This window comes from Macrotis lagotis, chromosome 5 (genome assembly GCF_037893015.1).
Source record: "Macrotis lagotis isolate mMagLag1 chromosome 5, bilby.v1.9.chrom.fasta, whole genome shotgun sequence".
Classification (NCBI taxonomy): Eukaryota; Metazoa; Chordata; class Mammalia; order Peramelemorphia; family Peramelidae; genus Macrotis; species Macrotis lagotis.
Genome location: NC_133662.1, coordinates 114,834,135 through 114,860,852, shown reverse-complemented (window position 1 = coordinate 114,860,852; position 26,718 = coordinate 114,834,135). Strand labels below are relative to the sequence as shown.

Here is a 26,718-nt window from a genome sequence, read left to right as displayed (position 1 = left end):
GACAGAGATGATTATAGGTGCAATAATAATAGTACTTTGCATTTAGTGAAAAGGAGGCTGCTTTTGTGTTGTTATGTGTGTGTGCATGTGTATTCCACTCTTTAGAGCATACTGCTCTTCTTAAAAGGCATTCATTTAAATCTAATAACTATTTCATCAAAAGGGTGTAATGGAATAAAAGCAAATGATATTGAAGCCACAGACTCAAAAAGCTAGAAGACATAAGACTCTGAATAAATAGAGACAATAATAACCTAAAGTAATGGTTCAGTATTTCTTCAAGTTGGCTTGCAGCCATCTATCATGCCATCCTCATAATATAAAGCATAGGAACTGCTGGTGGACTTATTTGAACTATTTTAACACCACTCTGAGGCTCTTAAATTATGTTCCATAAAATCTAATTCTGGATCAGAAAGATACATTTGGTCTCGTTTTAAAGGAACACAAAAATAAGGGTTTTGTAGTATTGTTCTTTTTTCTGAAATTTATGCTTACAACTCAAGATTTTTTTTTCTAGGTTGACACTTCAGCATAATCACATGAATAACAAAGATCATAAATTGATATCATAACAGGGGGGTAAACCATAATCTTAATGGATGTCTTCCAAAGCAGCTTTCGTTAAACCACAAATTAAAACACAGGTGTTTTTCATAAAGAATAATCCAAGGGGCAGCTAGGTGGCACAGTGGATAGAGCACTGGCCTTGGAGTCAGGAGTACCTGAGTTCAAATCCATCCTCAGACACTTAATAATTACCTAGCCGTGTGGCCTTGGGCAAGTCACTTAACCCCCATTGCCTTGAAAAATCTAAAAAAAAAAAGAATAATCCAGAATGTGAAACTCTTAAATTTCACAAATTTTTCTGTATCATTATACATTATTCCCCTTTCCAAACTGGTATTCTCTTTGTTCCTCCATGCAGTACTCAATCTCCCATGTAAAAGCCTTTGCACTGGATGTACACTATGCCTCGAATGCTTTCCATCTTTTCTTCATCATAGAATCCTTGGTTACTTTAAGATATAAGACATGTGCAGTCTTCTAAGAGAAGCTTTTTCTGACCATCCCAAATTTCTAGTACCCTCCTTTTCTTTTCTTATTGTTTAATCTTTCCAATCCTGTCTAACACTTTGTAATCCAATTCGGGGTTTTCTTGGCAAAGATATTGATTTGTCCTTTATTTCTCCAGGTAATTTTACAGATGAAGAAACTGTGACAAACAAGGTTAAGTGACTTTCTCAGGGTCATACATGTGAGACCACATTTGAACTCAGGAAGATGAGGCTCCTTGATGTCAGGTCCATAACTGTTGTGTACCAGCCGGCTAACTTATATTTTACTCATAACCAGCTGTAGTCAAGTTCCCAGGCGAACACACTGAAGAGGCAGGAGACAAATATGGCAAGTTCTCCATCTATTTAACCGAATGCCAGAGCTTAAATACCCTTTTAATCCCTGGTTTACTCCCAATTCCCATGGCATTCCCCAAATAGCCAAACAACAATACCCCCATGCTGGCAGACAGCAGGTGGTAAAAATTTACTTCCTTAGGCTAGTACTCTCACACAATATTGCTATCATCACCAGCTTAGTGTTTACATACAATGTTCCAGAAAGTGTCAAAACATAAGGAACAGATGAGAAGATCCAGAGAGCTACCCAGGTGAGTAGGCCATGGGTGTACATAGGCAAGAGGACCTTTAAGTCATTCCCAGTCATACAGTGACCTTCCTGTGACTCTCAACAGCCTCTTCATATCATTTTATCCACTGTGCCACCTAGCTGGTATTAGTGTGTATATATGCACGCACACACACACACACACACACACACAGACACACACACACACACACACACACATATATATAATATTTATACATCACATCTATGATATATTATGCAAATGTCAATATATATATACAATGATTTCTATTTATGTTTATGGTGAAAATGATGATGATGATGGTTTTGTCCATTCTAGAAGAATACTATGACAATAAGGAGGTAATGCCATGACAAGCAAATGAATTAGATTTGAGTGAGGTTGGCTGTGCTAAGTCATCAGCCTCACCTTCTCCTCCAGAGAAATCTGGTCCAGTGGTCAGATATGAATCAAGATGATTAGCGATGGCCCCTAGATGTGAGGCAATCAGTTAAGTCATTTGTCTAAGGTCACACAGTTAGTGACAGTCAAGTATCTGAGGCTGGATTTGAAGTCAAGTCCTGACTCAAGATCTAGATCTCTATCCACTATACCACCTAGCTAGTTCTATTACTGAATTGTATAAAAGGTGGTCGTGATAAAACTGTGCTACCATATATTCTTGTTTTATTAGAGGTAAATAAACCTCTTTTTATTAACTCTGCAATGGCCTTCAAGTGATTCAATTCATCCCAAAACTGAACCTCAATTTACAGAATACTGTTCACTCTTAACAGCATAGAAGAGAAAGGAAACATCAAATGATTAGATTTACAGACAGACAAAAAATCCAGTATCTGGTAGCTTCACTGATTTTAGACATATGTGGAGAATATTAACAATGAAATAAGGAAGAAACTTCCACTGATCCTATGGATATATAACCTTTGCATGGTATGTGCCCCCTCAGCATAATAGGTATACATTGCTTTTCCAGTTTGCACTCCTCAGATTGTAATCTCTCACACAGATTTTGAAGTAGTCATCGTCTTCTTGGACAGATTTACTTTCTTAGATCTTGCTTCACATTAGCATGTCTGAGAAGAAGTAATTCCTGCATGTTGTTAGTCATTTTCAGTCACATCAGACTTTTTGAGACCCCATTTAAGGTTTTCTTCTTAAAGTCACTGGAATAGTTTGTCATTTCCTTCTCCATCTTATTTTACAATGAGGAAATTTTGGCAAACAGTATTAAGTAACTTACTTAGGGTCACAAAGTTAGTAAATATTTCAGACCAATTTTGAATTCGGGAAGATGAGTCTTCGTCACTCCAGGAACAATAATCTATCAAGGCAGCTCCATCTTAATTCGTTTATCTTCTCATTCAATTTTCTCCAGAAGTCTGCTATTTCTAACTTTTTTGAAATTCTATTTATCTCATCTTTTTAATTTAGTTTACAGTTAGATTTATCTAGTTCACAAAAAAGATACTTAGGTCCACTACTTGTTTAATTTTACTATTTCCTCTTGTAAATCAATTACCATATTTCTCTATAAATAAGATGCAACCTTTTTCAAAAAAAATTGGGGACTTATACAGTGGTTGAAGCTTTTTTACTTGCAATTCCCACTTTTTTTGCTTGTCTTTGTGCTCATTGTTTCACTTTGGTACCAGTATATTAAGTTACATTTTGTCACACTCTGCCCAGAAATGGCTCAGAAAAGATTTTTGTACAATGCTGAATTCAAGTTCAAAGTGATCCAATTTGCAAGAGTGAATGGAAATTGTGCTGTTGAACATCAGTGTGGTCCTCCTCCAACTGAGAAAACAATTTGAGACTGACTATGAAAAGAAGAAACCCTTCTGAAAGCACCATGGCAGAAGGCTATGAGAGACAAGTAAGCCAAATGGCCTGATTTAGAGAGGAATTTGAAGAGATGCATTAAAGAGCAAAAGGCCAATGGAATTTCTATGTCCACAAAGATTGTTCAGCAGGAGGCAAGAAGAATTGCTGATGCAAAAGAAGTGACTGATTTCCAAGGAGGAGAAATGGTGCTTCGGGTTCATGAAACAGAATGTATTAAGTATGCATCCATGCACCAGACTTGCCCAGGGAGTTCTTGTAGTCAGCCACAGTCCAGAGCACAGCCATGAGAGTGGTCAGTCTCTCCTAAGTCAGTGATTCATCATCAATACAGATAAGGACAAGCTAAGGGATGGGAGTTTTGATGGTAATGAGGAGTTGTATAAATTTTATGATAAATAAATCTTGAATTCAATAATTTTATATAATACATTTTTTTGAATTTCAGACTCCAAAATTAAGGTGCAACTTTATACATGGGAGTGTCTTATACATGGGAAAATATGGTCAATTTTCCTTTGAGAATTTGAATAGTATCTTTTAGCAATATTTAACATTTATCTTTTTAATTTGACCAATTTTTTGCTTTTACTTTGCCTGAAAACATGATTGCCATCCCTGTCTTCTTTATTTCAGTTGAAGCATAATAAATTTTGCTCCAGTTCCTTCTTTGAACTCTTTGCATATCTTTCTATTTCAAATGTGTTTTTTATAAATAACATATTTTTAGATTCTCTCTTCTAATCCATTCTGCTACCATTTCCATTTTATAAGTGAATTCTTCCCATTCATATTTACAATTATAATTATTAACTATTCATTTCCTCCATTCTCTTTTCTTTTCTTTTTTCCTCCTTTCTTTTTATTCTATCTTTCTTCAAAAGTCTGTTTTGCTTCTGTACGCTTCCTCATTTTATCTGTTTTCCCTTTAGTCACCCTCCCTTCCTTTCTTAGATCTCCTTCCCTTCATGCTTCCTGTTCAGTAAGATAAATTTCTAAAACCATTTGATTGTGTAAATATATATATATATATATATATATACATATATATATATATATATATATATATTCTTCCCTCTTTAAACCAATTCCAATGAAAACAAGTTTCAACCCCTCTCATTTTCCCCCTCTACTGTAATAGTTTTCTTGTGTATCTTTTAACTGAGAAAATTTGCCTATTCTTCCTTTCTATCGCCCCTTCTCTCAGTGCATCCCTCATTCTCATCCATCCATTTTTTAAAAGACCATCTCAACTTAGTTGACTAATTCTGGTGCCTTCTATGAGGATTTCTCCTAATTACCTAATAATAATATTAATAATGTTCTTAAGAGTTATACAGATACATACACATATGTATGTATATATATATATATATATATATATCATCTTCCCATATAAAGAATAAGTTTAACCTTAATCTTTCCCTTGTGATTTCTCTTTTCTTCCAATCCTTTTATCACTTCATATTTCTAAATGTCTACGAATTTTCAATTCCATGTCCTTTACATGTTTTATTAATACTTTTAACATTTTTTTAATTGTTCTAATTGATCTGTGTAAGAAATGGCATTTCTGCTTGTTGAAAACTAAGCCTAATCTTCCTTGTGATATTATTATTTATTATAAGAGACTCAGTCTCTTTGACTCAGTCAGTCTTTCAAGTTCATGTGTTGTCTGTGATTAATTGAATCATAGAATTGTTTAGAATTAGAAGCGATTTCAGGGATTACATAATTCAATCCTTACCCTCAAATAATTCCCATTATGATATACATGAAAGTTATTAAGGACACTTCTGTCCATTTTATTTCTCAGATGAACTTAGTTATCAAAGATTTTGCAAATCCTTGAATTTTTCACACCCATCCTCTCATCTCTACCTACTCTCACTAATCTAATACTAACTTTGATTACCCAATGCCTGGACTATCACATCAGTCTTTTAACAAGCCTGAGTACACAAGTCTCTCTACTAGTTGACATAACTATTTAAAATATGGACAAGAATCGAAGAGAAGGAAAAGAGCTAAATTAATATCAATCTATACCAAAAGAGATAATAACCAAAGCAAAGAGATCATGAACCCATTTAATTATTAAAAGAGATGAAAATGTAATTTTGTGATCAAAAATCTTCATTTGATCTTTAATGGTTTTCAAATTAAGTTCAGCCTCCTTTGTCTGACATTTAAGACATTTGACAAATTTTGCAAAATCATGATTTCTAGCCTTATTTCACTCTATTAAATAGTCAAAATGATCTAACTTCTGCTTCTTTAATATATCAATCTTCTATTTATATTTGTCTTAATAGACTCTTCATTATGTCTATAGTGTCCTTCCTTATGGTTATCTTTTTAAATTCCATTTAAACTCACTTCAAATATCACTTCATTAAGGAGGCTCTCTTTGACTTCTCATCTCCCAGTCATGGGTAATATCTTCTCTATTCTTCCTTAGACTATACTTAGTGCTAGTTTTAGTAACTCCTTAATGTACTCATTACACATGTGTATTGATATTATCTCTATTTTCTTTTTCTCTTTCTCTCCTATTGTAAAAACAAATTCCATTAGGCTCTCCAACAAAACCATGATATAAGTTAAATTTTTATTTCCCCAAACATATAGAACAGTTTCCTTTTCCTATTTGATAAATGTTAGTTAAAAAGAAAGAAATGAATTTTTTAAAAATTTATAATGAAGTTTGAATCCAAAGAGATTAGAAATAAACCTACTTTCCATAGTTGGAGACTATGGAATCAAGAGCTCTAAAGTCAAAGATAGTCCCTATTCTACCACTACTTGTGTGAACTTATTTTTTTTGTTATATTCTAATAATTTTATTTTTTCCTTTTTATGTAGTTTAATCATTGAATTCTTTCCAAGCTTCTATGATTCATAATGTACAAACTTTCTTACTGTATAGTAATAACCAATTTCATTCATATGCCATTGCTTTCTTGCCATTTCCTCATCTATGAATATTAACTTTCTTTCTAGCTCTTTTCTATCTGAAAGAATTCCATTATTTTGTTAATATTGGAGATTTACTTCTGTCTTTGATTTACTTATTTTTTTCTAAATTAGATTTTATCTTTCAAATAGAAAGCATTTTATTTTCTCTCCTTGCCCCTTACCCCTACAACTGAATTGAGAAAGAAAACAAGAGAAACAAAACTCTTGTAAGAAATATGTGTAGTCAAACTCACACACACGCACACACACACATACATATATATATATATAAATATATGCATATATTACATTCAAAAGGGCATCTCTTTTGCATTTTATATTAATTTAGTTTTAGCAAAGAATGGAACCCAAAGTGCTTCTCAAAACATTTCTCTGTATTTTCTAGGGCAAGTGTGTCCAATTTGCAATCCATGGACCTCCTGTAGCCCTCAAATCCCAGTCATGAAGCATTATTACATTTTATTATTGTATTCATCAGTAATATGAATTATACTGTAGTCATAAATAAATATTAAATTTTCTATATAGTCATTGATACTTTTTTGGTGAGCCCAGAAGAGCTAAAAGTTTGAACACTCATGCTCTAGTTTAGGTCATCAGTGCTGTTCAAATATTCCCTGTACTCAAACTCCCAGTTCCCTGTCTAACTATTCTTGCTTTTTTTTTTTTAAATCTCCAAGGATGGAGATTCCTCTTTTAATATAGGACACCTTGAAGGAAGAAGTCACAGAGATTGACCAGGAGCAGAAAGTAACTGAAGCTAACAGACCTTTTTGAATCTCTATACGCCAATCTAAACTCCTTTTCTTCAAGGCCATGTTAGTTAAACTGAGCCAATTATAGACCATCTCCTCATGTGCCACAGTCTCTTTCCAGGGTTCTTCCCTTGCATGTCTTCACACTTTTCCCTCATATCCTCCACAACATAATGCTCCATTTTTCTCCCTAGTATCCTCCAAATGGAAACATCATCAGAGTCACTCTGTACATTCACCGAACCCCCATTAATACATACATACATATTATAATTTTTTCAAACATTCCCTAATTGATAGACAATTACCTGATGATCCTATTTTTTTGGTACTACAAAAAGAACTTCTATAAATATTCTTTTTTTGCTACTACAAAAAAGAGTTCCTACAAATATTCTTGTGCCTATTTCTCATTCTTTGATTTCTTTGATTTTTTTCAATGATTTAGTCAATAAAAACCTTTTTCCAGTGATTACCATGTGTTGAGTTCTGTGCTAAGTGATAGTTTATAATGAAAAAATACAAAAATAGTCCCTGCTTTCCAGGAATTCAGTATTGAGGAAGACAAAAGGCAAATAACTCTTTATAAAAAGTTACATGCAGAATAAACTGAAAATGAAAAGCAGAGCAAAGTCACTAGAATTAAGTTTTGTGAAAATCTTCCTTTAAAAGATGGGTTTTTAGTTGGAATTTGGATAAAGTCAAGAAGAAGAAATAAGAAGGGAAAATATTTCAAGAAAGTGTAAAACCAATGAAAATGTTCAGATTTGAAAGAAGAGATGAAGTACTTGTTTGAGTAATACTAAGAAGACTAGTATCACCAGCTCAAAAAAAGTTTGAACACTCATGCTCTAGTTTAGGGCATCAGTGCTGTTCAAACATTCCCTGTACTCAAATTCCCAGTAATACTGAGAAGACTAGTATCACCAGCTCAAAAAAAAGAGAGGAATGAACTGTATGATGCAAGAAGACTGTAAGGGGGGAAGGGCAAGTATATATAGGTCAATTTGTGAGGAAAAGTTCCAAACTGTTTTCAAAATTGTTCCAGCATTTATGTTCCAGCACCTGGAATATAATAAATGCCTATTAATTATATATTGATTGAATGGTTCATTTTTGGTAGAATCCTTTTTTATAATTTTATTTACTTAAGGCAATGAGTTTAGATGACTTGCCCCAGGCCACACAGCTAGGCAATTACTAAGTGTCTGAGGATGAATTTGAACTCAGGTCCTCCTGACTCCAGGGCTGATGCTCTATCCACTGTGCCACCTAGCTGCCACTGACTGACTGATTTTTTAAACGTTTTTTTTTTTATAATTTTGGGTTTTTTCTTTTAAAAGGCAATAGGGTTAAGTGATTTGTCCAAGGTCACACAGCTAGGTAATTATTAAGTGTCCGAGGCCAGAATTGAACATGTACTCCTGATTCCAGGGCCAATGTTCTATCCACTGCGCCACCTGGATGACCCTTGACTGATTGATTTCTAAGGAAGACAGGACCAGTTAACAACTCCACCAACAATACATGAATTCCTGGTTTTTTCCACAGTCCCTCCAACATTTGTTATTTTTTGTTGTTGATAAATCTGCTGATCTGAAGGGTGTGAAAGGAAAATCTGAATTTATTTTAATTTACATTGCTCTTATTTTTAATGATTAAGATCATTTTTTCATGTGTTCATGATAGCTTCATTCATTCTCTAAAAACTGCCTACTCATATCTTGATTTTCTACTGTAGTCATATCTTGATTTTCTACTGTAATCTTATAAAATTTAATTGGCTCCTTATATAACTTAGAAAAGTAATCTTTATCAAATAAATGGAGATTGCAAATGCGTATTCCCAAGCAAGTGTATCAGTTCTTTCTTTTGTTTGTTTGGTCTTTTTTGCAAGGCAATGGGGTTAAGTGGCTTAGCCAAGGCCATGCAGCTAGGTAATTATTAAGTGTTTGAACTCAGGTGCTCCTGACTCCAGGGCACTACAGCACCTAGCCACCCCAAGTGTATCACTTTTAATCTTATATAAATTTGTTTTGTTTGTGCAGGAAATTTTTAATTTCATATAATAAAATTGTCTATTTTTTCTTCTATGATTCTCCTAATCACTTAATTGGTCATTAACTCTTCTGCTTTCCATTGATGCAAAATGTAATTTCTATCGTGAGTTTCTATTTTATGTTGTAACATTTTCAAACTTATTTTGTGGTTTGAAGTATACTAGCCCTCTTATCTTCCAGATTGCTTTCTTTCACATCAATTTTTATTGAATAGTGAGTTTTTACCACTATAGCTCAGAACTTTGGATTTAGACCCTATTCTATTCACTTATTTTCTTTAAGATTATTGACTATTTGCTCTTCCAGATGAACTTCATTGTTGCTTTTCTAGCTCTATAAAAATTCTTTGATGTTTGATTAATAAATGTCATTTTTATTTTAATAATTTGTCCTGTAAAATGAACAATTAATATTTCTTCCTTTTTAGTATATCTTTAATTCTGTAAGTAATGTTATATAGTTGAAATTTATATAGTTCTTGATTCTATTTTTTTGTTGACAAATTCTCCAAAAATTCATGTATTTCTTGTAGTTATTTAAGTATAATTTATATCATTACTTCTTCCTTGATTCTTTTGGTAATATTCAGAAATACTTAAGTTTTAAGTATATACAGTTATATCCTGCAATTTTGCTGTTTTTTTCAATGAATTTTAGTTGATTAACTAAGAATAGTATCTTATAATCTGCAAAAGAAGAAATTGTTTATTTTTTGTCTATGATTATTCCCTTATTTTTTCTTTTATTTCTATAGTTATCATCTCTAATGCTAAAACAAATAATAGTGGTGACACATATTATTGCTTTATCCCTTATGTTGCTGGAAAAGTCTTTAATTTAAATATCATGACTCTAGGTTCCTTTATTTCAATGTCTTCTGTTTTTTTTAGGTTTTTGCAAGGCAAATGGGGTTAAGTAGCTTGTCCAAGGCCACACAGCTAGGTAGTTATTAAATGTCTGAGGCCAGATTTGAGCTCAGGCACTCCTAACTCCAGGGCCAGTGCTCTATCCACTGCTCCATGTAGTTTATCAAAAACTTTTTGTCTGAATTAACTGATATACCAATTAGTATTTAATCAGTGACTTACAATGTAGCAACCAAAAGATAAACAATGAGAATACAAATACAGGTCAGAAAGGTGGTGCATTCCAACTAGAAGCTTGCATTCAAATGGAGAAAGACAAAACAACAAAGAAAGCCAAAAGGGGAGAGCTATATATGGTGAAGGACAGAAGAGGAAGCCCAAAATACAGCCTGAGAGGAAAAAACAAGATGTTAATGCCTCATTCAGAGCTCATAATGTGCAGACTTTCTATTGTTCTTATACTCCTACCTACTCCAGTCTGGCTTTGGTGAATTTTAATGATTTTTTTATTCATATGATCTTAATATGTTTAAAGTTTCCCTACTATACACCCAAATCTGTGCCCCTATATAAATCCACACTGACTATTGAGTGAATTTTTTTTTTGATGTATGTCTGTGGCATGTTTGTTCAATCTTTATACTTTTTTTAGTGTTCATTAAAAACCATTAATGAAAACTTTTCTCTTTGCTTTGTTTCTTAGTTGTTTAAAGTAACAAGCCCATATTTTATAAAAGAAGGATTTTAGGATCCTTGCATTCATATTTTTGCCAGCATTTTTTATAATTTTGAAACTATTTTTTCTTGAATGTTTGATATCATTTTTTTTGTAAATCCATCTGTTCAAGATTTTTTTCTTTGACTGCTCATTTGTCATTTGTTTAATTACTTTTTCTTAGTTAAAAAAATTTTGTTGTTCTTATTGCTTATCCAATCATTGATTATCTCTTTTGTTGAAAACTTTTAAGGTTAGAAGTTTTTCCCTTTATAACTACTTTAAGTATATCCCTTGTTGTCTCATTAGCATCATTTTTTAATGAAATTTTCATTTGGTTAATCTATTCTTTGACCCATTCTTTTGTTAGAGTCATGTAATTTAGTCTCCCATTGTTTTCAATTTTTCAAGGTCAAGTAATTGACTATAATTTTGTTGATTTATATTCAATATGTGGTATGCTTAATATTTTTGCTTTTCTACATTTTTATTGATATTTTATTCTTCCAAAAACATGAGAACATTTTTTCAACCTTAATCCATATGCATATGTATATTTTTAAGTTACAAAATTTCTTTCTACCCTCCCTTCCCCCCAAGGCAAACAATCAGGTTAATATTGTATGTACACTTTTGTGTTAAGCGTTTATAGATTAGTCATTTTCAGTATGAGGAATTAGGATCAAGGGAAAGAAATACATGAGATATTATTTTTTAATGTGAATGTAGGGACAGTTAGGTAGCACAGTAGATACAGCACCAGCCCTAGAGTCAGTAGGACCTGAGTTCAAATTCGACCTCAGGCACTTAATAATTGACTAGCTGTGTAATCTTGGGCAAGTCACTTAACCCCATTGCCTTCAATAAATATTTTTCTTTTAAATAAGCAAATGTAGTGTTCAGATTCTGAAGGATGGTTTTGCTGTTTTGTTTATTTTGTTTTTCTTCCTCTGGAAGAGATAGTATTGCCCATAGCCTGTCTAATAGGATTGTCCTAGCTCTCTGAATTGCTGAGAGCAGCTGCATCTAATAGCGTTGATCATCTCACAATGTTGTTGTTAATGTGTATATTGTTCTCTTAGTTCTGCTCCCTTTGCTCAGCATCACATCCTGCAATTAATTCTATGCTTCTCTAGAGTGTGACCATTTATGGTTTCTTACAGAACAATATTCATATACCATAACTTGTTTAACCATTTCCCAATTGAGGGGCATCCCTCCATTTTTCAATTCTTTGCCCCTACAAAAAAAGAGCTGCTATGAATATTTTGAAACATGTGGGACTTTTCTGATTTTTAATGATTTCTTCTCTATATTGGCCTAGAATTGGAATTACTAGGTCAAAGGGTATGAACAGTTTCTTTTACTCTATGGACATTGTTCCATATTGCTCTCCAGAATGGTTGGAATAGTTCACAGCTCCATCAGCAAAGCATCAATGTCCCAATCCTCCCACAACCTCTCCAACATTGATCATTTTCACTTTTTGTCATTTTAGCCAATGTGATAGGTATGAGGTCATACTTCATAGTTGTTGCAATTTGGATTTCTCTAATCAATAATGATTTGGATAATTTTTCCATATGATTATATATAGTTTTAATTTATTCATTTGAAAACCATCTATTCAAATCCTTTGACCATTTATCAATTGGGGAATGACTTGTAACCTTAAAAATTTGATGCTGTTCTCTATATATTTTAGAAATGAGACCTTTATCAGAACTCTTGGTTGTGAAGATTGTTTCCCAGCTTTCAGCTTTCCTTCTATTTTGGCAGCATTGATTTTATTACTACAACCCTTTTTAATTCAATATAGTCAAAACCATTCATTTTGCAATTTGTAATGTAGTATATTTCTTGATTGGTCATAAATTTCTCCCCCTTTCCATAGATCTCAGAGACAGAATATTTCTTGGTCTATTAGTTTATCTGTGTTGTCACGCTTTATATTTATATTTTATATTTAAATCTTGTATCAATTTTGACCTTATTTTGATATAGGGTATGAGATGTGGATCTATGTTTTCTAGATTTTTGAAACATCTGTCTGAACCAATGCATAGCCACTTTTTGTAAAGGTACTTAGATGTTTATGAATATCTTTCAGTTCCCATTAAGCAACTGCCAGTGTAATTATCTCTGATTTTGCTAAAATTCATTTTGAATCCTTCTTTCTTGGTCTATCATCTATGTCTAAAAAGGGTACATCAATATTCCTCACTATTATAGTTTTGCTAAGTATTTCTTAGTCCAACTCAATTATCTTATTCTTTAAGTTTTTAGATACCTTGCTAACATTATTCACATATTTTCCTTAATATGTTTTCTACAAAAATCTGATTTTATATCAGTAATTAATTTATTTAGTTTGGTTTAATTGTCAAGTAGATACTATGCTGTTAATTATTTTTTTCAAGACTTTTTTCCTCCAAAGTGTCATTTTTTCTTATTTATTTTCTGGTTCCTTCCTCTAGTGTTCTCATTTCATTAATAACACAAATTTAAGTATTTAAAAAAAAACTCATCTCATTTCTTCCAAGAATTCTAATTGACCTTGCGGGCAAGTTATGTTTTCTTTTGAAGGTTTATTTATAGGTCTTTTGAGGTTATTTTCTTTTGTCTGTGTGTCTAGGGTATCTCTGACATTGCAGTCGATTGTAATTATAGGAGTCTTGCTTTCTTTACTCATTCTTAAACCTTTATTTTTCAAATTGGGACTTTGCGCCAACTTCTTTATAGAATTTTAGAACTTTTTAAACTAGTTTGCATTATTTGGAATTCTTACACTGCATTCTCTGAATGTTGAGTACCGTGTTCTTTAAAGATTACAAGGTTGTTATTCATGGAGCTGCAAACTTTTAGTGGACTCTAAATGATATTATATGACATTTGATCTGATCAATGCTCTCATGGATTTTCTAGGCACCACACTCCATTTTGATTGCTAACTTGTCTTTGTTGAAACTCTAATGGACAGTTGGTGTCCTGGGTCCCTGTCATGGAAATGGAAGGTTCAGCAGGTTTTGTAATAGAGCTCTAGGCTGGTCCTTGATGTCACAGGCAATTGCTCCAGGCTAAATACTATAGCTTTCTCAGGGATCAAAGGGACAGACATGTTGTCCTGCCTCAGTTCTGGGGATACATTAGGGAATGAATCTAAGATCTTGATCTGAGACTGAAATTGTTGTTAGATTAAAACTGCTGTGGGCCCAACTCTTTTCCACAATTCATACTCTGGTCATTTGCCTCCAGGCCAAATGCAAGATGGATAAATGACTTAATGCAAATGGTCTTGGCTTTTTCATCTGTCTCTTACTAACCTTAATCACTGTTGTCTCACTAAAACACCAACCTGGGAAAGACCTTGCTTTAAAAGGCCAAGGTCTCCCACTACATCCAGGGCCATCTCCAGTCATCCTGATTCATATCTTGCAACTGGACTTAGATGACTGCAGAGGAGAAAGTAAGACTAGTAATTTAGCACAGCAACCCCTCAGTTGAATTCAATTCATTTGCATGTCATGGCATCACCACCCTGATGTCATAGTCTTCTTTGAGAATAAAGTACAAACATCACCTTGGAGACTGAATCTACAATCTTAATCTTAGATTGAAGATACTGTTAGATTGAAAATGCTATTGACCCAACCTCTGGTCATTTGCCTCTAGGCCAAATTTGTGATATTAGACTAGATAAATGATCTAATGTAGAGGAAAAGGTAAGAGTAGGTCAGGAAGAAATTGAGGAAAGGGAGGAGGAAAAGAGAAAGAAGAAAAGGTTGAGGAAAGTAGGATCAGGGGAGGGAGAGGAAAGGGAGAGACAGAGAATGGAAGCGAAAGAGAAAGAGATAGAAGAAAAAGGATGATAATTTGAAACTATCTTGCAAGACAACTTCTAATTAAGCATTTTTTTGACCAAATAACATTGGCTGTGTCTGTTTTAATCACAGTTACTATGGTAATCAAATAAGCACCTTCAGGCAATAAGAACTTTATTGTCATTCAGATTACAATTTTCTGAGCAACTTCTCTGAGTACTATTTTATTTTCATGGTTATATTAAATTTCATTCAAGTTAATAAAACATTCAAAAGTCATCAATTTCCTAAGCATTTTTATTTAATGGTGTTGAGCCCATGTGATAATGTGAGGAGTCAGGATCTTTTCACCACCAAAGGCTTTTTGGGTATCCCTCTAACAGCTGTTGACTAACTCATAATTATATGAGTTAACTTTTTGGCAGTGACCATCTTAAGTCAACATCCAGTGAATCAACATCCAGTGCAGTTATTTCAATTAGGGCTTAAAAGAGTCAGGTTATAAGGTTATAGGCATGAGTTCCTGCCATAGCATCACTTCTGTTACAAAATTAAAGAGACCATTCCTGGATTCCTTCTGGTCAGTTTTTTAGTCTAATTTTGAAATGAAATGTCTGAACTCTCTAATCAACACCACAACACCTTACATAGCTACTCTGGCAAACAGTTTCCATGGTAACTGCTGGAGACATTCACAAGTCCTCATGTGGCCCACATAACCTACTTAATTACCACACATCCATTAAACTATTATTTTCCCAGATATCAGACTTAATCTTACAAGAAACTAGTTGGCAAACCTAATTGTTTTAATAGCATCTTAAATATATATAGTTTCTATGTAATATATCAACATCACTAATCCATTTTGACCTTTACTACATCCAAAACAACCCTAATGAAAAATTATAATAAAGAAAATCTCATAGGTATTGTGTGCACAGTATCTCATCAGCAAGGAAGAATCAAAGAAACATAGATCTGGAATTATAAAGAACCTTAGAGAACATCTAGTCTAAATCCCTGCAAAATAAATTGTGTGGTGACTTCTAAGGAGGAGCCAAGATGACAGCATGAAGTTAGCATGCTCCTGGAGCTTTTCAGCATACAAGTTTAAATGAGCAGATATTAAAGCTACAGATAGGCCTCCCGGCCGCCGTGGAGGAGGCTGAGGAGCTCCGACCTGCACCGGGGCCCAGGTTCCGCGGCGGGTGGCGGGACGGCTCCGGGAAGGAGAAGGACCGGCTCGTGGTGGTGGGAGGCGGCGGCGTGGGCAAGTCGGCGCTCACCATCCAGTTCATCCAGTCCTATTTTGTCACAGATTATGATCCAACAATTGAAGATTCATATACTAAACAATGTGTGATAGATGATAGAGCAGCGCGACTTGATATTCTGGATACTGCAGGTCAAGAAGAATTCGGGGCAGTGAGAGAACAATATGTGAGGACTGGAGAGGGCTTTTGACTGGTCTTTTCAGTCACTGATAAAGGAAGCTTTGAAGAAATTGATAAATTTCAAAGACAGATTCTCAGAGTAAAGGACTGAGATGAGTTTCCAATGATTTTAGTTGGTAATAAAGCAGAACTTGACCATCAAAGACAGGTAACACAAGAAGAAGGGCAGCAACTTGCACGACAACTCAAGGTGACATACATGGAGGCATCTGCAAAAATTGGAATGAATGTAGACCAAGCTTTCCATGAACTTGTCCGTGTTATCAGGAAATTTCAAGAGCAAGAATGTCCTTCTTCCCCAGAACGAGCAAGGAAAGAGAAAGACAAGAAAGGCTGCCATTGTGTCATTTTTTAAGAATCCCCTGAATTTTAGCTGCTGACTGCCAGAAAAAAGCCCTCATCTGCTCCTTTCTTCCCTCCAGTTTACATCCTGTTGGGTACCTCTTTAGCCTTATGCAAGCATGTCCTTGAAATGGCCACCATGTTAGCCTTAGTTCAAGAATCCTGGCCTGGAGCTGGTGGTGATGGTGATGATGCTGATTTTTTGGTCATGTCAGGACAGACTTAATGAAAACACTAAGGCTGCTTCTCTAAGACCATCCAATTACTCTTTTTAAGCTAGATATCTATACGTGTGTATACACATAGACACACATACACACAATTAACACAATTCTTTAAGGGCTTACACTCATAGTGGGGATGAATCACCCTTGAGTCCCCAGTTGTTTTCTAAACTGAAATCATTGTATGCAAAATGATTAATTTTTAACTTCTGAGATCACATTGCCTACTGTCATCCTAAATCAAAACCTAGGGAGTTTTTGTTGTGGGTTTTTGTTTTGTTTTGGGAGAAAATGTGAATTAGCTTTTTTGCCCAAGAGAATAAAATTTGATTTCAACTTCAGTTAGCCTTAAACCCACTGAAATGAATTATCAAAATGAGGTGTAAACTGTAGTTGTTTTTTTTATGTAATATAAAAAAATGGAATTGATCTTTCCAGGGTCAGAGATGATTAATGTTTTTGCTATATACTTTTATACATTATTTTCTTATCTAACTAGTTAACAAGTGTTTTTATGTGTTTGTAAGCCAATATGCTTTCACAGCATAACGTGTGTATATGTAAAGATGAGTATTTAATTCTCACAGTTCACTTCTAACTGACACACAAAAGCAAATTTGGAAGCTACAGAAACTGAGGTAAAACTTCTCTTTATTTTTCTGGGTTTTTGTAGGGCCCACTTTTGGCCAGTCACATCCCTGCCCAAGATACTATCACGGGTACAACTCCCAAGATGTGGATCTCAAAATTCGGTAGCCCTTACTGGAGACTGACCATTTACATGAAGTATTAAACTGTACAAGCTGACTCTTTGTTTAACTGTGAATGGCTTCTGATTTTTTTTAAAGTTTTGTGAATTGTGTTTAAACAATTCAAGACTATGCTCCCTGATTTTGAGATGCTAAGTTGTATTGCACAATCACCACTCTACCAAATGTGTACAATAGCCCCACAAAGTTGATAAAGTATATGCCCTTGTAGAGCTTTGGGTGCTAGAATTAAAGAGACTGACAATGACAAGGAAAAAAAAAAGCTACAGATCGCACAAAAAAAAAATAAATAAGTTTTCAACAGTAGACATCATGGAGAATCTTCAGTGAAGATCTATCTCTTCCAGGGAAAAAGGGAAAAATAAAACCTAGCTAGGCAGAAGTGTATTAATGTAAGTAGGAGGCTTCTAGTCACAGTGCAGCCCAAGTCTCCAATAAAGACATAAAAATAACTATACTAAGAGAAGGCTAGTTGGTTGGTTCTTGTTCTTCTAATCAAAGAAGATCAAGATGACATCACTATGTTTGAGACAAAATACAATGTGCCTGACTGTAACTAATAGTCTAATATGAGTCAGAATGCTTTTCCACAGGGCAGGCAGAAAAAATCTATATGAACACCTGGGTTGGGTTCTCTAAACTTTTCCTTTGAGCTGCTTTAATTCTTCCTTCCTTATAGAATGCAGCATCATCACTGATGAGGGCATACCATGCTGGGCAGTTCTGTGCCAATGACTCCCATGCTGTAAAATCAATTCTAAAGTTCTTAAGTAGGATCTTCAGTGTGTACTGGTATTGCTTCTCCTGAGCCCCTTGTGAGTACTTACCCTGTGATTTCTCCATAAAATAGTATTTTTAGCAAGCATATGTCTGATATTCCAACAATGTGCCCAGTCCATCTTAGTTGCCTTCTTTGTAGTAATGTTGGGATACTAGGCCATTTAACTTGAGAAATTACTTCGATGTCTAATATCATATCTTGCTTGGTGATCTTCAGAATCTTCCTAAGCCAATTCAAATGGAAGCGATTCAGTTCCCTGACATGGCCCTGGTAGACTGTCCAGGTTTCACAGGCATACAGTAATGAGGTAATCACATGGCTCTGCAAATCATCAATTTGGTAGTTATTCTAATACTTCTGTCCTACACTTTCTTTCAGAGCCTCCCAAATACCAGCTCAGGCAAGGTGAGTGTCAACCTCATTGTTAATGTGTACCTCCTGGAAAGGACACTGCCAAGATAAATGAACTGGTCCACAGTACTCAAAATTTCTCCATTTGCTGTAATCAATGGTTCCAAATATAGATAGTATAGTGCTGGCTAAAAGAGTGCCTGTATTTTCATAGTATTAATTGTTAGACTAAAATTAGCACAAGCAGCAGAGAATCAATCCATACTCATTGTCAGAGGCTGCATTAAATACACAGTTATCTACAAAGAGATCATGCATCAACTCTCCCTAAACTTTGGTCTTGACTTGTAGCCTTTTCAACTTAAAACATTTGCCATCAGTGCAGTACTTGACCTTGAGGCCAGGTTTTGGTAGATAAATAACACCAGGAAAAGAGGCACAAAGATTTATAATTTAGAGGGAAGAAGAGAGGTTGTAAACACTGAGTAAATCCTATTCAAAATATTTGGCCCAAAGAAGAAATAATATACATTCCCAATTAGATTTAAAATTTATCCTACCCCACAGGGAACTGGGGAGGGGGAAACTGAAAAGAAGGGGAAGGGGGGGGCAGAGCCAAGATGGTGACAAGAGAGGATGTCTCTTAGGTGCTCTCTCATAAAACTTATAAAGTAAGGACTCTTAACTAAATTTTCGAGAGACAGAAACCATAGAGGGACCCAGTGAGGCACTTCTCCTAATCAAGGTAACCTGGAAAAGAGTAGAAAGGCGTTGCTCCATGGGGTTGGAGGGGTGGCCTGCCAGAGGGGTGACCCACCAGAGTGAAAGAACTTCAGCCTCCTGGAAGCAGCCCCAGGGTGGTGGGAGCTGCCGCTCACAGCAGTGGGGGAGTTTCCTGACCTACACCCTGGGAGCACCAGGCACAACTGGGGGGGACAGAAGGGGACCTCTGCCAGAGTGAACAAATGAAGCCCAGCCCTCAAGGCACACAGTGAGCAGCATGGCTGCAGCACCCCAGATCCAGGAACAGGAAGCAGAAGCCAGTAAGCAGGAGCCCCCAGGGCATGAGTGCAGAGCTTAGGGAGGGAGCAGAGAGAGACTACCCAGCTCTGTCCTCTGTACCTGGTATAGGATGCTGGGGTTCTGGCCACATTCAGATCCTGATCACAGTCTAGACCCCCCCCATAGAAAAGCAGGATCCCCCCACCTCAGCCCTGTGGCAGAGGGGCGCACTTATGGTCATTCACAGACGAGGAGGGAGGACAGAGCCTCACACACTGAGATCCTTGTGGGAGAGTCCCAAAAGCTCAGGAAGCACCCCAAAACCAGGCTTAAGCTGGGAAAATGAGTAAGCAGAGAAAAAAGAGGAACACCATTGAGAAATACTTTGCCTGTGAGCCAAAGAAGGATCAAAACACTCAGTCTAAAGATGAGGAAGTCCAAGCTCCTGCATCTAAACACTCCAAGAAAAACAGACATTGGGCTCAGGCTATGACAGAGTTCAAAAAAGACTTTGAAAATCAAATGAGGGAGATAGAAGAAAAACTGGGAAAAGAAAGGAGAGAGATGCAAGAAAAACATGAAAATGAAGTCAGCAGCTTAGTCAAGGAAATCCAAAAAATGCTGACGAAAATAGCAAACTAAAAACCAGCTTAGGTCAAATGGATAAAACAGTTCAAAAAGTTATTGAGGAGAAGAATGCTTTAAAAAGCAAAATTGGCCAGATGGAAAAAGAGATAAGAAAGCTCTCTGAGGAAAACAAATCCTTCAAACAAAGACTGGAACTCAGGGAGATTGCTGAATTTATGAGAAATAAGGACTCAATACTTCAAAACCAAAAGAATGAAAAATTAGAAGAAAATGTCAAACATCACATTGAAAAAAACAACTAATATGGAAAACTGATTTAGGAAAGATAATCTAAAAATTATTGGAATACCTGAAAATCATGATCAGGAAAAGAGCCTTGACATCATTTATAAAAAATTACTACAGGAAAATTGTCCTGATATCCTAGAAGCAGAGGGCAAAATAGAAATGGAGAGAATCCACTGATGTCCCCAAGAAAGAGATCCAAAAATAAGAACCCCCAGGAATATTATAGCCAAGTTCCAGAACTCCCAAGTCAAAGAGAAAATATTACAAGCAGCCAGAAGGACACAATTCAAATACCATGGAGGTGCAATCAGGATCTCACAGGACTTAGCAGCAACTACATTAAAAGGTCATAGGGCTTGGAATATAATATACTGGAAGGCAAAACAGCTTAGAATGCAACCAAGAATCAACTACCCAGCAAAACTGAATGTCCTCTTCCAGGGAAAAAGATGGACTTTCAATGAACCAGGAGAATTTCAAACGTTCCTATTGGAATGGCCAGAGCTGAACAGAAGGTTTGATCTTGAAATACAGGACTCAGGTGAAGCATAGAGATTGGAGGAGAAGAGGAAAATATGAGGGACTTAATGATGACGAACTGCATGTATTCCTGTATAGAAAAATGACACTGATAATACTCATATGAACCTTCTCAATTAACAGAGCAGGTAGAAGGAGCTTTTATAGATGAAGCACAGGAGAAAGCTGAATTTGAAGATAAAATATGGTGTGAAAATGGAATCAACAGAAAAAAAGGGAAATGTAATGGGAGAAAGAAAAAGGAGAGGGGAAATAGGCCAAGATGTTTCTTATAATAAGATTTTTCTTTATTACAATGTGCTATTGCAATGATATGGAAGGGGGAAGGCAAGGGGGAATGAGGGAATCTTCGCTCTCATCAGAGGTGGCTAGGAGTGGAAACAGCATATATATTAAATGGGGTATAGATGTTTGTAGTAAGAAAGGGGGGGGCAGGGGGAAGGGGGGGATGTGAATGATGAAAGAGAGGATGGACCATGGGGGGAGAGTGGTCAGATATAACATATTTTCTTTTTTACTTCTTGCAATGGGCTGGAATTGGATGGCCTGTCTGGGATCACAAGGCCAGGTGGATGCTGGGCCTAAGGGGTGGTATGGGGCTCAGGGCCTCTTGGCCCCATGGCCAGGGATATGTCTGCTGTGCCATTCAGCTACCCTAGAGCAGAGTCAGAGTGAAAGGAGAGAGAAAATATAGTACATGGTAGTAGAGAAATTCAAAAGGAGGGAGTTGTGATCAGCAATGGAAATGGTGAAAAAATATGGAAGTAACTTTTGTGATGGACTTATCATAAAGAATATGATCCACCTGTGACAGAGTTGGTGGTGTTGGAACACAGAATACAGACTGAAGCACATTTATTATTATTATTATTATTTGGGGGGGGTACAGGGCAAATGGGGCTGGGTAGCCTGCCTTGGGTCGCATAGCAGGGTGATCATTGGGTGTCTGAGGCCAGATTTGGACCCGGGTGCTCCTGGCTCAAGGGCCAATGTTCTGTCTGCCACCCAGCTGCACCCACTATTATTAATATTTTATTTTATTTTAGGTCTTTTTTTGTGGGGGGGGGGTTGCAGGGCAGTGGGAATGGGGTGGCTTCATGTCACACAGCTGGGTGATTGTTGGGTGTATGGGACCTGATTTGGGCTCTGGTGCTCCTGGCTCCAGGGCTGGTGCTCTGTCCACTGTGCAACCTGGTCATACCTACAATTATTCCTATTTTTTTCTGTTAATGTTAATTTTTTCTCTCCCCTTTATCACTCAAGTGAGTCTATATTTTTGGGGGTAGGGGTATTTTTTTAACTCTTAAACAAGAATATTTTATTAATGTATAAAAATTATTTGTACAAATCGAGAATAAATATTAAATAAACAAATTTTTAAATTAAAAAAAAGAAAGGGAAGAAGGAAATTGATAAAAGGGAAGGTAGAGGTAAAAATAAAAGTAAGTAAAGTTAAACTTTAAAAGAAAAGTTAAAGGGAAAGGGAACAAAAACATTGCTGAGGAGAAATAAGGGGAAAGGAAAGAAAAGTATCAATGGGAAAAGAGAGCAAGGAGGGAAATACAGCATTAATAAATTTAATCTTCAATGTGAATGGAATGAAGTCTCCCAAAAAACAGAAGCAAATAGCAGAATTGATTAAAAACCAGAATCCTACAATATGTTGTTTACAAGAATCATATTTGAAGCAAAGAGATACACAAGATAAAGGTAAATGGGTAGAGCAAAATAAATTATTGTTCAGCAGAAGTAAAAAAATCCAGGGGAGAGAGAGTGATCTGTGACAAAAGAAAATCAAAAATAAATCTCATTAAAAGGAATAAGGAAGAAAACTACATCTTATAAGGCACCTTAGCCAATGAAGTTATATTATTATCGAACATATATGCACCAAGTGGTATAGCATCCAAAATCTTAAAGGAGAAGAGTCATAATGTAAGGGGTTAATAGACAGAGTACATGACCATGAGGAGTTCATCCTGAGAGTCATTGACACCAGGGACAACAGGAATGCCCATACCAGAATGCTCTGAACTCAGGAAGGAGCTCTGGCCCTTCTCTTTGTTTGTTTTCTGCCTTTCATCCTTATCTTGTTGAAGATTCTCAGGAAGGAGCTTTGGCCCCTATCTCTCTCTGCCTTTCATCCTCAACCTGTTTAAACCAGGATACACACCTTTTGTGGCATGCCCATTACTCTTTCACAGTGCCTGGAGATGAGGAATGCTGATAACAGGGGGACTAGGCTTATATATACCCTTACTCAACTATGTGAGTTAGAGATGTAGAGATGTAGTCTCCTGCTAATAAAACCTGTTACACATCCCTCCTGGTTGAACTCTCATTATTGAACACACCAGTCGTGTCCATGTGGTGCCAACAAAGACCTTGGAACTATGGTACGACCCTGCTGCCCAAAAGGAAAAGTCAAAGAACTTTTCAAGTGGTTCCCCGAACAGGGATGGGGAAGGGGGATAGTGCAGTATAGGAACCGGGACCCTGTCTAAACAGAAAGACAGGAAGTAGTGAGAGTACCCTGAGAAAAAGGTCAGGAAGATGGGAAATATGTTACCCATAATTAAACCAGAAGAACAGGAAGTTTGTGCTCAACAATTATATAAAACTGTAAAGAATCAAGGAGTATCTTCCAAATTTAAAGAGTTTCATAGAAAGAATTCAGACTGTTTCACCAGGGCTTCAAGATATTGAATTAACCCCTGAAAAATGGAAAATAGTAGGCAAACAGACGACTAGCTATGAACAAGAATGCCCTCATTATCTTAAAGAACTAGATTCCTTGATATTTAGTATAGTAAAAAATGCTTTTGGAGCGAACTGAGCAACCTAAAAGACATTTCTCTATAGAAAGCCAAACAGACAATAAAACTGTACAAGATAAAAAGGAAATAGAGAAAAGAAATAAAGTTATACAGGAGGATGAAATTTGGCCTCCTCCTCCCCCACCAGCTCCTTCTTACTAGTTTGAGAGAATCTCCCCTCACGGCATTCCTGAAATGTCAGGAATTTGCCATTGGTCTGTGTTTGTGGATATCTGTTGAGATTGTCAGTTTGGAAAATTCTGTTGCGTTTGTGTGATCTTTGCTTGTGCCTCATCTGTCTTTATGTGTTTAGATTTTCTGTTTACTTGTGTGTTCAGGTTCTTCTATTGATTTCCTAGATGGGGAGAAAAGTTCCCCTAAAATTGTCCTTGAGTTGCCTCATTTAAATTGCTGCTCTTTGTTATTTTGACGTCTAATGCCCTCATTGGCTCTCCCCTTCAGCCTGCTTTCTGTGAGTAATCTGATCCCCCTCCTCTTGAGCACTTCCAAGAAGGATTTTTTTTTTGTTTTTATTTCTAAAAAGGAATGGATTTTGGTGTTAAATTGACTGAGGCCAAGTTACTCACCCTGTTATTTTACTATTATGAGAGGGGGCCCCCCATTCCTTGTTTATGTTCCCTTCTCTTTCCCATTATCCTTGATTCTGTGCTGCCGGAGAGTTTCCCCCTCACAGTTTGCCCCCCTCCCTCTCACAGGGGGCAGAGCTACTTCAGGAAGAATTAGTAAAGTAAATGTTAAAAATGACCTTATTTTGAAGTTAAAGAAACAGCAAATATTACCAAATATGTTAAACAAAGAAATCATAGAAAGAAATGCTATTTTGCTTTGAAAATAGAGAAAATAAATTTCAGAAAGACAAGAGAGGTTAATCCTAAAGTGTATAATGTGGTTACCAAAATGCCCATATAGGAGAAACTAAATAATTAATCTTCTTTCCAGAATGATATGGCATCATTAGAGCTTGAGGAGTTTATCAATATAGAGTCAGATATTGTTAGTTATTACAGAAACTTATGGGACATGTAAGGGTTGAAGAATAGAAGATCACCCCCCCGAAAGAATCTAGGATGGTCTCTCTCTATAAAAGTTATTCAGTTGACTCTATTTGAAGAAGGGGGGCAGGGAATATTCTAATTAGGCTAAGGGATTTTTGAACGACTGCCTTCTCTAGGATTTTAGCAGTTGTAATCAAGAAATGTTAAATATTAAAACATTGGAATGAAAAATGCATTGTGAAATGTGGAATCATATCTGTAGTTTATATAGCTGTATAAGCCATGTGACTCTAGTTTGGAATAGTATGAATTAAAGTCAAGAAAAGCTAATGAAAAGGAATGGTGGAAAATGTGAGTTGTACAGTTTGAGTAAGAGATTCTGAAAACACTGGAAAGAAAATCCAGACTTAGAGATACAATTGGGGTTTCTTTTGAAACATTTGTTAAGTATGGAAAGTGGTAAAAGTATGTAGATAGAAGGTTTGATCAGGGTTGACTTTGTATCCAAAAGATGGATTTTGGGAACTTTGGAAAATGGTGTACAAATCATTATAAGAAAAGAAGAAAGTATAGAACTGTAAGTCTATAGGGAGATATGTGTTTATATGAGGTTGGGGTGATTTAAAGTTGCATTAAATTGGTATTTTTTGCAATGTTTGGCAATGAATTGATTAGAAAAATAATAAACCCCATAAAGTGAAAAGTTTGATATGAAAGCAATTGCTAGGTAAATGTTAATTTTATTATGTTATTTTTGATCCTATAATGTACTAATCTAAAGATACATGTAAATTGAATTAAGGGGTTTGTAAAGAATATGTTTGAGTTGGATTCTGTTGTTTTATAGCCCCTCCACAGTCATGGGAGTCAGGACAGACTTGTGAGTTATGTGTTCTTAAGCTTTAGAACAACTAAACAAAGGGAATTTTACACTGATTGGGATGTAGTTCATGTTTTTGGGAAGAATCTGGATTGATTGAGTAATGATAAACAGTAAAGGTAAAGAATTAGTACATATCACTTTGATATCTCAAATTGTGGGGAATCTCTAATTCCCAGAATATAGAATGTTCTAATATTAAGAAATGTTGGTCAATAAGGATAGAAAGTTCTTATAAGTGAAAGCATTGAGAAGGTAGAATTGCACTGATGATGATAAGAATTTTGGAAAGGCTTTTGGAAAGAAAATGATTTAAAATGATTTAAAAATGTTTTAAAACTAATTTGAATATGACTTTTGGAATTTAAGAGAAATATGAAGAAAATCTTGTAGTTATAAGAAGGAATTCTTTTTCAGCAAAAAAATTGGTCTTAAGAATTTTTTGTATTTTAAAAGTTTTAGGGAATAAAGCATGTCACTGGAATTCTTTACAATCCTACAGGTCAGGCTATAGTGGAATGTGCTAAGAGAACTATTAAGGCTATCCTCGCTAAACAAGAAAGGGGAAGAGGACATCTATCACAAGGAATTCTAGACAAAGCAATATATACGTATAATTTTTTACAAATTTCTAAATTGCACGATTTGTCTCCAGCCATGAGACATGTTATACAAATTAAGAAACAATTGGAAAGAAAATACTTTAAAAATAATTCTGAAAATAAATCTGTGGTATTGGTAAAGGAGCTCGATGGCTCATGGTCTGGACCTTATAGAGTATTAATGTGGGGTCCAGGTTTTCTTTGTATTTCCACAGATCATGGAGACAAATGGGTTCCTGCAAAAATAACAAGAAATGTGGAAACTGAGGAAGAATTGACAAAAGAGAAGGCAAGGCAAGAGAGTAAGAAAGAATCATGCTCATAAAAGACAATTAAAGATAGTCATAAGAA

The 26,718-nt window shown here is 35.6% G+C and overlaps 1 pseudogene; it reads left to right on the top strand.

Moving 5' to 3' along the window:
- Positions 1–3,524: 3,524 nt before the first annotated feature.
- LOC141489352 (ras-related protein R-Ras2 pseudogene) lies at positions 3,525–17,109 on the top strand (annotated as a pseudogene).
- Positions 17,110–26,718: the final 9,609 nt, after the last annotated feature.